Genomic DNA, 12,543 nt, shown 5'->3' with positions numbered 1-12,543 from the left:
GCAGTCTTGAAGCGCCGACCTCTTCGTATTTTACCCTTCGTGCAACAATTCCTTGGCTTCACTCTGAAAAGAGGGTCAAAGATAGGGGCTGACGTGTAGCATATGAAAAAAGATGAGGATGTAAGAAAGACCATTGTAAAAGGAGCCTACCGGCAATTCGATGCATAGTTATTAATGGGAATGCTTACACACTGCGTACATACATATATTGATAGAAGATGGAAGATCGAAGTATAAATGAAAAGCATTCCTCCCGAAGAAGCATTAAAAGCGATCCACCAAAGGTCTTTGTAACCCGCCAACTTGCAAGTCTCAAGGATATTCGCTAGTATCCTGATGAACGGAAAGCCGGACAACTTAGTCAGTCTCTCTCACAGCAGGTCAAGCCGTATGCATGGAGGTTTTGTGTTCATGTTGTGCTATGTGTAATTTATTTTGCTTCCATGTGAGATCCGAGACAAGCTTTCACTCGCCTTCTCAAGGCGTCCCCGTCGCATCTCATGGCGGATGAATGGGGGAAAGAATGCCCAAGCGTTGAGCCATGCTCTACTCTCAGCCATGTCAACAAAGCACGAGTTCAGCGATATTGGAAAAAAAAACGCTCGATCACAGTCTGTAGTGTCATGTCCGGATGGCGAAGGGCTATATATATAAATATATTCGGTTCGCCATCACTCGTCCCGTTCTGGAGCCCGTTTCTTGTTTCATTTTTCTTTTGCGACTGCCTTGGCCCATTCCATCTTCTCCTAGCATGCTTCTTTCGCCTGATCACTCGACAATTCCGTGCTGGGTACCGCACACACCCTTCATTTTCCTACTTCAGCCACATCCCTCTACGAGCGACCGCGTTGAAGCCCCTTTCCGCCCCATCCACTCCTCCACCCTCGGACATGGACACCACGCAATCCCTACCTGCCACCCTCCCTCGCGTTCTCCCCGCATGTTGTCAGGTCGCCGCGTCCCTCCCTCGCTGCCCGCCCCCGCCTACCAGAAGAGGGCCGGCATGGTAGGCTTGGGCACGTGGCTCGTCTTGGTCGTGACAATGGAGTCGATCATCCCGTAGGCCACGGCCTCCTCGGGGGTCATGAAGAAGTCCCGATCGCAGTCCTCCTGGATCTTATCGATGGGCTGGCCCGTGTATTCGCTGATGTAGCTGTTGAGCAAGGAGCGAACAAAGAGGATCTCTTTGGCCTGTGCAGGTGCGCGGGCAGAAGGTCAGATGGAGGTCGGAAGCAATGCGGTAGTGCCATCGCCAGAGGCCGCGCCACAGAGAGAGGACGAAAGCCCCAGGCGACGGGGGCTGTCTCGAAACAAGGCTTAAGTATGGGTACCCCCCTAGTCCCCTCCACTGTTCTCAGCTTTTCTCCACCGCCTTATTCCACCATTTCCCCTCACCTGGATCTCAATGTCGGCGGCTTGCCCCTGGGCCCCCCCCAGGGGTTGATGGATCATGATGCGGGCGTTGGGCAACGACCGCCGCTTCCCCTTGGCCCCTGCGCCCAATAAAAAAGCCCCCATAGACGCGGCCATTCCAAAGCAGACCGTGGCTACATCGCATGGGACGAATTGCATGGCATCATAGATGGCCAAACCGGCAGACACCGAGCCACCTGGGGAGTTTATGTAGAGGGTAATATCCTTCTCCTTATCCTCTTGCGCCAGGTACAAGAGCTGCGCTACCAATACGTTAGCCACCTCGTCGTCCACTTGCTGGCCCAGGAGCAGAATCCGATCCTTACAAAGCCGGGAGAGCACGTCGATCTCGCCCCGTCTGCGTCTCGATGACGGCAGGCGGACGGGGAAGCGCTCCGGCTTCGGCTCGTCTTTCCGTCGCGGGTCCACCTCCGGTTCCTGATCTGGGGCCATACGCATACCACGAGAATCCCATTTCATACCGGGGTACCTGTGTGCGACAAGGAGGGGACCAAAGCGGGAGGAAATTTAAGCAGATAGGTTTGAGGGGATGAATAGTAGGGTCCATCGTCAGGCACGCAAGAATTTATCCACTCCTTCACCGCACATCCAAGCTTGAAAACATTCCACAATAAGCGAGCACGAAATGCCTACCAGAGATTTGGTGAAGACATCATAAGAGTCTTTCGGGCATCAGCTCGTGGCGCGCGAGGAAGCCGGGCAGTGGGGGCGATGAAGGCCTATATGAGGGGGTAACGTGGGTTCCGAATCAATGACCGAAGGGATTGGCATGCGAGAAACTTAGACAGAGCTAAGACTCGACAGATATTTTCTACAATATGCTTGCCGATCGTAGGCCGCAAAGCACACGCATTGATGTCTCGGGGCGCGGCCTGCCTCTTAGTGCAAAAGTATCCTTCTTCCCCCTCCATAAGGATAACAGTAGACTCACCTCTCCAGCGACCGCTAGCATCACGGTTGCCAACAACGGTATAACTGTACGCATCTTTATCAACTGAGGTGGCTGTCTCGAATTTGTGGGATAGGGATAGGCGGAAGGAAGGAATGTGTGAGGGGGGAAGTTGACTTGCCGATGATGCCCGAGTCTGCGGTCGTGGAGGCGGGGGCTGGAGTTGAGACGGGAACTGGAAGGGGCGAACCCGGAGAGCGGCTTGGGTCAAAAAGCTCCATCAAAACGTGCAACTCATTACTTCATACATTTGGTCGCGTAGCGGTGCATCGAATTTCGCCGTGGTGGTGGCCTTGCGGTCAGAACGTATCGGTGCAGTGCCAGCACAGGCGTCTCCGTGCTCCTCCCCGTTCTCCCTCCCAACAGAGGCTCGGAACGTCTAGGCCCATGTCGCGGTCCCTGAATTCTTTATCAACACCCCAATTTTGAGCCGCACCATCAATTTACAGGAACAATGTGGCGAACTTTCCAGCAAGATATCTCTGAATTTGTAAGCGTTGTAACGGGCGACGCCAAGGAGGCTCTTTCCTCAGTCCTGCAAACCCCGTCCGAGCATGACAACACACACGTCATGAGAAAAAGCTGCGACAAGTCAAATACAAACCTGCATAGCACCCTATCTGCGCAAGATGAGGACCTATTATCTCTCCAGCGCGATCCCAAAACCTATACTGAAGCCATAGCTGAGGAAGACAAGGAGCGGTGGCAGATATTTTTGGCTCAGCTACAACTTGACACGAAACAGGACGAAATAGCCCGGCTGCTGGAGGACCAGGAGCACGTAGCTCGCCTATACAAAGTGCTCATTAGCAGCGATCAAAAACATTATGACGGGAACGGCACGGGGAACCAAATTGACCACGAGACGTTTTGGTCCCGTTATTTTTTCAAGGTGGAGTCTCTCTTGCGCCCTCAGCGTGATTTCCCCCCTCCCTTGAACTTGACGGGTGGGGATGATGAGGAAGACCTGTCGTGGGGGGACGAAGATGAGGGCGTCAGTGGGAAGAAGGACAATAGTGCTGACAGGGTCCAAGCGCCAGGAACAGAAGGTAATAATACAGAACCACCGGGAGCCTCCAATAGTTCCAGCCCCATGGAGGAGCCAGACTTAGATCATGCAGCTTCCTCGTCGCACGCACAAAATGTTGTTGCTGATAGTGCCGTGAATGAGAATGGCTTAACAAAAAGCAATCGTGTGACCCACTGCGACGAAGAACGAGAAGAGAGAAGTGATACCCCGAGTACGAGTACTCCTGCACTCGAGGCACCACCTCTCCAAGCAAAAGTTGAAAAGTACGAGACCCTCATCAATGGAATGAGAAAGGAAATTTCGAGTTTGAAAAGCAAATGTACAACGTTGGAGAGGCAATGCGCAGACGCCATCCAGAAAGAAGGGAGGGTCGTCGCACAACTGAGTGGTACCTTAACGGCTCTCAAGCAAAGCCAGGATGAGTGCTTACAATTACGGAAACAATGTCAAGACCTTAAAGAACAGCAGCCGAAGGGATTGGTACAGCAGGAAAATCAGGAGTCAGTGCAGCAGATGCGGGTACCGGAGGTCAAGAACACGATTATCAGCAGAGATGAAGGAAGCAAGCAGGACGAGCGAGACTACGAAGAGTTGGAATCTTGGTCTTGACAGCTACTAAAAAACTTTTACTGTTTTGAGATTTATAGACAAATTGCTACGTCGCATTTCATGCAGTTAGGATACATTTTCATTCATTTACTCTTATTGTTCAACATATTTACCTCCCGTGGATATCGCCATTGCCTCTCGACTCCTCCATCCATAGCTCATGTGCACACTGGTGAGTTACTGGTGGGGTCGACGTAGACTTTGTTCTGGTGGTTGTGGCAGACAACTTGAGCTTTCGGGGCCGACAAACCTCCCGCGTTTGGGTTCTCGGCCGGCCCCTTTTCCGTGCTTTCAAAGATGCCAGCAGGCCGCAGGACAAATATGAGGTCAGAGCGCACCATCTTCGTGTCTGGAGAGGGATTGACGACGGAGAAAGGCAAGGGCGCGTCCATCAACCCCCGTGGACGGTAGAGGCCTATCGGCACCAGGCCCATGTGCATAAACGCGTCAACCAAGTCAGCATAGCGCGCCCCAAGGAAAGCTCGCGGCAGCGGCATTTCATCCAAAGATGAGCGCAGCAAGTCAATAGAATCCTGTAAATTCTCTACCTCCGGTGGCGCATCATCGAGTCCTGTCGAGTCACAGTAGAGGTCGCGGCCCGTGTATCCAAACGGCACCTCTGCGTCTACGTCGTTCTGCCCCGTGTCATTAGTGGCGTCTCCCAACATCTCTTTCAACATTTCTGCGTCCAGAATTTCCCCCTCAGAGGCTGTCGCACACGTCCCAACTTGAAACTCATCGCCCAAAAGGTCGTCGGAGCTAGAGCGAATCACTTCTTTCCACAACCGCAGAGCGTAAGGATTTTTATACATGTAGATGAAGAACACGTCAAAGAAAGAGCGACAACAGACACGGCCAGCCGCAAAAAGGGGAGAGCCGTGCTCAGGAAGACTGGCTCGTTCAGGAATGGGTACGAAGGACTGCGCACGCGACCGACGTTTCACGTCGTCGCCATATCTGTGGCCGTAATAAGCTTCCTGATGCGGGCGGTCTGTGTTACACTGTCCATGACGCGACACAGATAAAGCGCCAGCGTCGTGACGGGCATTGAGCCTGGTGTTTGTCAGAGCCTCCGTCGGAGCGGCAGACATAGCCACTGGTTGGAATTTCGAGTTTCCGCGGGTGGCATCCGCGTGGGGCGGCCAAGCCTTCGTACTGTTGGAAAGTCTGGGATGGCCGGGAGCACCTGCACTCATCGCGCTGAAATGCCCGGAGAAACGAACTCGCTGCCGCAGTAGGTCCATGTTCTGCTCATTCCAAAGATCCACTACAGTGAACACCCGCGTGTACAAGCGTTCGCGCAAAATGCCCTCAAGCTTGAAAGACGAGAGGAGCACATGGCGGTCAACCAGGACAGGATCGCGCTCCCCTACTTGATCCTGGCGTCGAGGTATGTCATCACCCAGCAATACCACTGCGTACGCGTTTTCCACGCAGCAATACTGAAGGTCTGCCCGAATCTTAGGAGAGCCCTTTATGAAGTAGATGTCGCGCGTGTTGGGGGCCTCCAGGTCGCGAACAGCCCGTGACGTCTGTCGCAGCCGTTGGCGCAGTCCTTGCAGCAATGTGGCGAAGCGGTTCGAGTCAGTGCATAAAACGACGATGGGCATGTGCAAGAGTTTCCGAAAAGCTGAGACAAATTGGATGAATGTATCTGCGGATTGAGCAGCCTCATTACAGAGCCCTAGGACCACGTGATTTCGCAGCCCACCCTCTGGCAAGGGACTATGGTTGGCATCTAAAAGCTGCGTTAGCATATCCCGCGCTCCTTGCACCTTTTTGACCACCGAATCCACAAATACAGGTGTCTGTGCCGAGTGTTTCGAGCAATGTTGCGTTTCTTCCTGTCCTTCCCTCGGCATCAATCTCCACCATTCCCTCGTGTCCGAGACCCGCCCCTTCTTGGCGCTCTCGTCCAGAGATTCAGAGTCTTGGGTCTCTCGGTGACTGCTTGTTCCGCCCGAGGAACTCCCGTTTTCAGTCACTTTGTCTGTCGAGCGAGAAGGCGCCAAGGACGCCTCGCCGGGCATTTCTTCCCAATCGTGAAGATAGCGAGAAATTCCATTGGATTCACGTGTACGCCTGACATGATCATCGTGAGCCTCCTGTAAAATTCGATGCGCCTCGGACAGCATGTCTTTATGCCGTGCTCGTAAGGTGCGATGCAGCTGGGCCTGATGATATGTCCGAGACGGGCGCTGGGCATGCCGAGGAGGAGCACATTCGTCCTTGGGGTCGTGATCCTCCCGTCTGTCACCCGCACTGGGAAACGTATCGCGGACCATCGTGTCCGAAGACGTAGAGGCAGACTTGGTGTTGCGAGCACGTCCGGCATCCGAGCATTGCATGCTTCTCAATCGTGTGATACGTGGGGGGGGCAAATCCGACGCCCGCAGCTTTATTCGCGGGCGCTCTGCCAGGCTGGCGAGAACGTCCAGCCTGTTCAGATTCTGGTGCTTGAGTGTCTCAAAGGCCTCATGCACGACCTGCCAGCCCGAAACGATGAAATAGGCCACCACCGCACGCACGCGGGATGAGTGAAAGCGGTAGTAGTGGTGCGGGTTGAGCAGGAAAACGCCGTTGATCTCCAGGCCCACCATGACGAGTCCAAACCTCCGATACAGGTACCTGGCCACCTCTGCGAACGTTCGACTCTCCAAAGGAGAGTCCGGTACGACCGCCAACTCGTGGCGCACCACGCGCTGTCGACCGCCCCCCCGAAAGGCTTTGAACCATTCTGGCTCTTTGGTTCTCTCCTCGCCGCCAAAAGGGTCGCCCTTCAGAAGAATCATGAAGAAGGACAGAAGGCCGGGGAAGGCCACACCGTAGGCCATGAGGCGCAGACGGATGATGTGCGGACAGTAGGCGTGCCGAAAGCCCAGACCTCGCGTCAATTCCTCCATGGCGGTGGCAGTGTGTGTCTGGATAATTATGCGTTCCGACAGTTGCTCGTCTGGCTCCTCCTGCTCCTCTCTTACCCTTTCATCGCCGAGGCTGCTAATCCCTTGCTCCAGCACCGAAAGGGCGCCCCGCAGATAGGAGTTGGACCGGATGCGGGACAACCAGGGAACGGAGGTCTGGCGGGCGGGCTCCAGTCCTGACTCTGGGTTCTCCACATCCCGTGAAACTTCCTGGTCAAGCTGCAGCGGGGTGGAGGAGTGGGCCAAAGCCTTGACTGGTTTCCGCGGAGAGCGCGTGGCCGAGGCATCTTTGGACCTGGTCGATGGCAGGAGCCCGAGCGAGGACACAGTCCGGATTAGGAAGTTGTCCTCCTCCTCCTCCTCGTCCGAAAAGGGAAATGTGGTGGTATCGAACTGGCGCACCAAATATTTTCGAGCCGCCACCGCCGTCAAGAGGATACGGTCTTGATCCGTTTGAATGTCCTGGCCGAGGAAGTCCGCCTGAATAAAGATGGCCTGGGCGTGTCCAGCCCCTGCCCGGCGAAGGTCCTCCGCACTCCACGGACTCCCGTGCAGGTACATGACTCGATCCTGGTATCGAGGGTGTTTCAATAGGGACTGGAGCCTGTTGGGATTCAGAGAGGTCAAGGGGAAGAGTCTTACGTGAAGTGTGCGGGCAAGGTCTCCTGTCGAAAAGCAAAGACCGGTCCACGGCACCTCGTCCGCTTAGGCGGAAAGGTAAATGCCTGTCTCAGAATGGAGCTTCAAGCCAGTCAGCGTCCAACCAGGACGCACACCCATGCACTCAAAATGCCGAATGTCGCGATCGAGTGCGAAGGTGCCGTGTCCTCCAGGCAACCCTCGGTACCAATCGATGCCACGCTTTCATGTATGCACCCTCTTCTGCCAGTTCGATCGGATCAGTAGTATGAGGGAAGGTCCCTCGATCCTTCCCACGTTGCTCAGTGCGGGCTGGCTTGACCTTGATGCACGCGCGAAGTAGACTATGTGTCCTCACAGCCTTGCGCAAGAAATTTTGCCACATTGGCGCCTCCCATAATCTCTCACACAGCCCCATGCAGGGGCATCCCCGCACGAAACAAGAAACGCTACGCTCACAACACTCCATGAATATTCGCAAAATACCACCATGCAATCCCTGGCATCCCTAACCGACCTACCAGGGGTCCGGCTCCGTGGGCGAAAGAATGACGAGGCGAAAGTTGTGCTCGAGACGCTCGTTGCCGTGCAAAAATTGTTCGACGAAGCTAGCTAACACCGGGTAGGTGATTGTACCCAGCAAAACGGCATGTTCTGTGTTTCGGACGGGTCGGAAGGCGGCGGTCCGGTAGGCTGATTTGGAGGAAATAGCTTCCACGAGCTTCCCGACTTGATAAGGAATACAGCATAGGAAGAAAAATATGGTACAGAGCACGACCATGCGCGAGAGGAAGGAGGAAGGGACGATGTCCTGTGGTATGTTGAGAGGTGCATGAGTTGTTGAAGGAGCGGTGCGCCCCGCGCGCGACCGGCCCTGGTGTCCCCAAGGCCTGTGGCCCATCGAGCCTCGAAATGCTGGCTGGAGCACTCACAGACAGACCACGGCCGAGCTCACTTACCCCGTAGCCGACTGTCGCGAGCGTCACACTGATGAAGTAAAGGGCGTCGAACCATTGGAAAGTCGCCATGTCGGACGGGAGCGAGAAGGACTTGTTGTGCTCGTGCGTGTCGATGAAGTAGACGAGGCCTGAGGGAGGCAAGGCCGGGGGTATAGGGCAGAGGGACGATTTATACCGTGTCTCACAGTGCGTTGTCAGACCGATGGACGGTTGACACGATTACAACGTGACTTAGCCGATCCCTCGCCCATTCACCGGGATTCACCACGGGGAAGGCCGGAGCACCGGCACCTCGACTACATCCAGGACGCAGACCCGCGGCACCCTCCTCCTACCTGTGGAGATGAAGATGGTCCCACACAGCCAGAAGCTGAGTTTGATGATCCGGACCGTGACGCTGTTGCTGTTGTCGAAGGGCTTGGGGCTGGTCAAACGGCGCCGGGAATATGGCATGGGAACGCCGGCGCTGGAGTCTGGGAAGAAGCGCATGACCCTGAAGACCTTGAGTCCCCGCAAAACTCGGCACAAGCTCCCGATCTCGATCCAAGTCTCCATGTGGCTTTTTATCCTCCCGTGAGTGAAGGAGTGCACGAGGAAGGGCACGAGCGGCAGGATGGAGACCAGGTCGATGATGCCGTTGAAGCTGACCACGTACCGCCACCGGTCCAGAGCGAAGGCGAGCGTCAGCACGTAATCCACCAAAAAGGAGAGGGAGAGGAAGACCTCCAGGGAGATGAACACGACGTTTTGGAAGGGGTTATCATAGTAGGTCTCGACTACGTACAGGACACATGCGAAAACGGAGAGAGAGAACATGAAGAGCTGGGATGCATAGGAGCGAAAATATGCCTCTGAGATGTCTTTCAGGTTCCAGCAGGAACGGTAGCGCTTGTCTTCCTCCTCATCCAAGAGAATCGGGGAATCTCGTGAGTTTATGATGGTGCTGTGCGTACGTCGTCGTCGCAAAGGGAAATTCCCTCCCATACAATCCGCCATCAAAGGGCGACACCCCCCGACCGTGTTGTCGCCCGGTCTTGGGTCTCCCCCATGACCCATCCGCCCTTCTGGTACTTCGAGGGACTCTAAGGGATCGGTCACATTTCTTACCGTGCCCTCCTCCATCTATTTCAACGCCCCGCGGGATACTCTGTTGAACAAGGTGAAGGATCATTTAAGGCTACATGAGGGAAAATGTAGTATCTGTGAACCTCGCTTCACTGCTGGATACAAGTCGCCACATTAAGAAAGAGAGCACCAATTATGGTATCGAATGCACCGAAAGGGTAGATTTACGAAAAAAGCCGGTCAAATCGATCGTAAAGATTATGCGGCTGCTTTGATTGATGCAATGAGCGGGGCGACGAGAACAATAGTCCAGGAACATGAAAAGCGTCTGGAAAAACTCAAAGAGCGAAACCCCACAAGAATCCACTCCAAAGCACCACGACCTCGGTCTATCCATCCGCATGACACCATTTCTGGCAGACTTTGTGGGGTCTAATGCCCTGGGAAGTGCCCCGCCAACCTCCTGCGGCCATCGCCCCGAGTAAGTCGCGCGACTACGCCACGCACTCCGACCCGTCCCATCCCCTCCTGACGCGGAGGCCTCACAACCAGGGCTCTGGTGGTTTCTGTCGACGAGGCTTGTGGGGATATGCGGTCACGGTAGAGACAAGGCCAGGTGGAGGATGACGCGACGCATTCGCACGGTCACGGCGTGGGGTGAAGGGGAACTGGTAACAAGCTGAAGAGCTGGGGTTGGGCGAAAGGGGCGTGCGGGCATATGTTAGCCCATAATCGAGTGACAGCTCGCCCGACAGAAACAACCACCCCTGTGGCACCGCCTCGTCATAGAGATTGATGGTTGCGTGTGTGCAGTATCTGCTGCCGAAGAGATATTTCTATCAGTGCGTCCGCTCTCCTCCAGACAGTTTCCTTATCCGACGAATCAACATTCACTTCGTGTTTCATTTCCTTGCAGCTTACATCTGCCACTTACAGGTGCCGACGAGGATCCTCCACACCATGACAAGCACCATCGATGCAGGAGTATGCGGTTTCATAGGGCTGGGGTTGATGGGAATGGGGATGGCGAAGAATTTACTGAAAAAGCGGCAGCACCACCTCATCATCTGGAACCGAGACACAGGCAAAGCCCAAGACCTCGCCACCGCATTTCCAGGCCGTGTTACCGTAGCACACACGCCCAAAGAAGTGGTATCCACGGCGCAGGTGACGTTTTCGATGCTCTCTACGCTTGAGGCTTCTGCGGCTGTATTCGAGGGCCCCGACGGCGTTTTGGCGGGGACAGGGCCGTCCACAGCCATTGTGGATTGTGCGACACTGACACCGGAGCGCATGGCGGAAATGGCAACGCAGGTGGAAGAGAAAGGTGCCATCTTCTTGGAAGCACCCGTGTCTGGAAGCAAGGGCCCGGCCGAACAGGGCACGTTGATCTTCATGTGCGCAGGAGACAAAGCGCTGTACGAGCGAGTCGCCGAGGACCTGGACGCCATGGGAAAGGCCAGATACTTCTTGGGTGCAGTCGGAGCAGCATCGCGGATGAAGATCGTCGTGAATATGACCATGGGTGGCATGCTGGCCTGCTTCTCGGAGGGCCTGGGCCTGGCAAAAGCAGCGGATTTGCCTCTGGAGGACCTCCTGGAGATCTTGGATGGGGGAGCATGTGCTTGCCCCATGTTCAAATTGAAAGGGCCTCACATGTTGCGACGTAGCTATGACGCCGCATTTCCCCTGAAGCACGCCCAGAAAGACATGCGGTTCGCCGTGGAGCTGGGTGACAAGCTCGCGCAGCCCTTGCCTGTGTCAGCGGCGGCCAACGAGGTGTATAAGAGGGCACGGCAGCAAGGCCACGAAGATGATGATTTTAGTGCTGTTGCAGAGGTTACTGTGCACCATGACAAACAGGTGAACGGGGGGGCAGCGAAAGGGAAAGCGCGAGCGTGAAAGGGATAAAATACGACAATTTTGATGCGAAGGCGTGGCAAATTAAAAAAGATTGGAAGTTAGCATTGTATGTAATTAAGAATTTATCAGAACAGTTTCAAAGCAAGCGTTGAGCGAAGCGCTGGCGCGGAAAGAAAAAAATGACGGTCGAAATGGAACTCGCGCGTCCTGGCTTGTTAACCTCCCCCCATCCCTTACGTCACACAATGAATTATGTCCAAACACTGCTGCCCTTTCTCTCACATAGGTCTGAAGCTGAGCAACAGAAATGCTTGATGAGTTTGAAGCTAAGCCAACGATTCCTGTGTACAGTATATTTCTGTTTTATCTTGCCTTGGATCCAAGCATGGGACGCACCCATCCATCAAGAGGATACGACCTTGAATGCGAGGACGGCGACTTCCTTCCGACCTCAGTCAAATTTGATACAGAGGGAATACGGATACAATGAAACCATGGCCCGACACTTCGTCGACCTTTGTGGTAAGCAGCATCGATTCATTCTTTCTTGATTCACTCATCTCGGTTACGCGGCTGTCGCACGCTCCATTTCATGAACCAGCTGTATCCCTTGCCCCCTCGAAAGTTCTTCTTTTCTACCAGATGTTCAATTAACACCCTTTTTATTTTCTGAAAAATAGGCTGCGCATACTGTTGCATTCGAGGCTGCGATACGTGTTGGACTTACCCGGCTCTAAATGTGACAGAGGTCCACTCCCGTGTCCTTGATGGGCATGGGTTTGTAGGGCTGGATGCTCCTCAAAACGTTGTCTACATTGTTTTCACCGGAACTGACCCACTTGCCGTGCAGAATTATTTTGACGATCTGGACTTCATTCCTGTAGAGTTCCCGGGGTGCGAAGGCTGTTGGGTCCACCGTGGATTTTATCATACGTACCTAGGCTTACGCGACCAGGTGCTGGATACGCTGGCCGTTTTCAGTCATGATCACCCGACTGCGAAACTTCATATCACCGGTCACTCATTGGGAGGAGCCATGGCCGTCTTCGCAGCATTGGAGTTGATTCATAGCTT

The sequence above is a fragment of the Nannochloropsis gaditana genome (assembly GCF_000240725.1).
Source record: "Nannochloropsis gaditana CCMP526 unplaced genomic scaffold scaffold110, whole genome shotgun sequence".
In the NCBI taxonomy this organism is placed as follows: Eukaryota; class Eustigmatophyceae; order Eustigmatales; family Monodopsidaceae; genus Microchloropsis; species Microchloropsis gaditana.
This window is presented reverse-complemented; position numbering follows the sequence as displayed.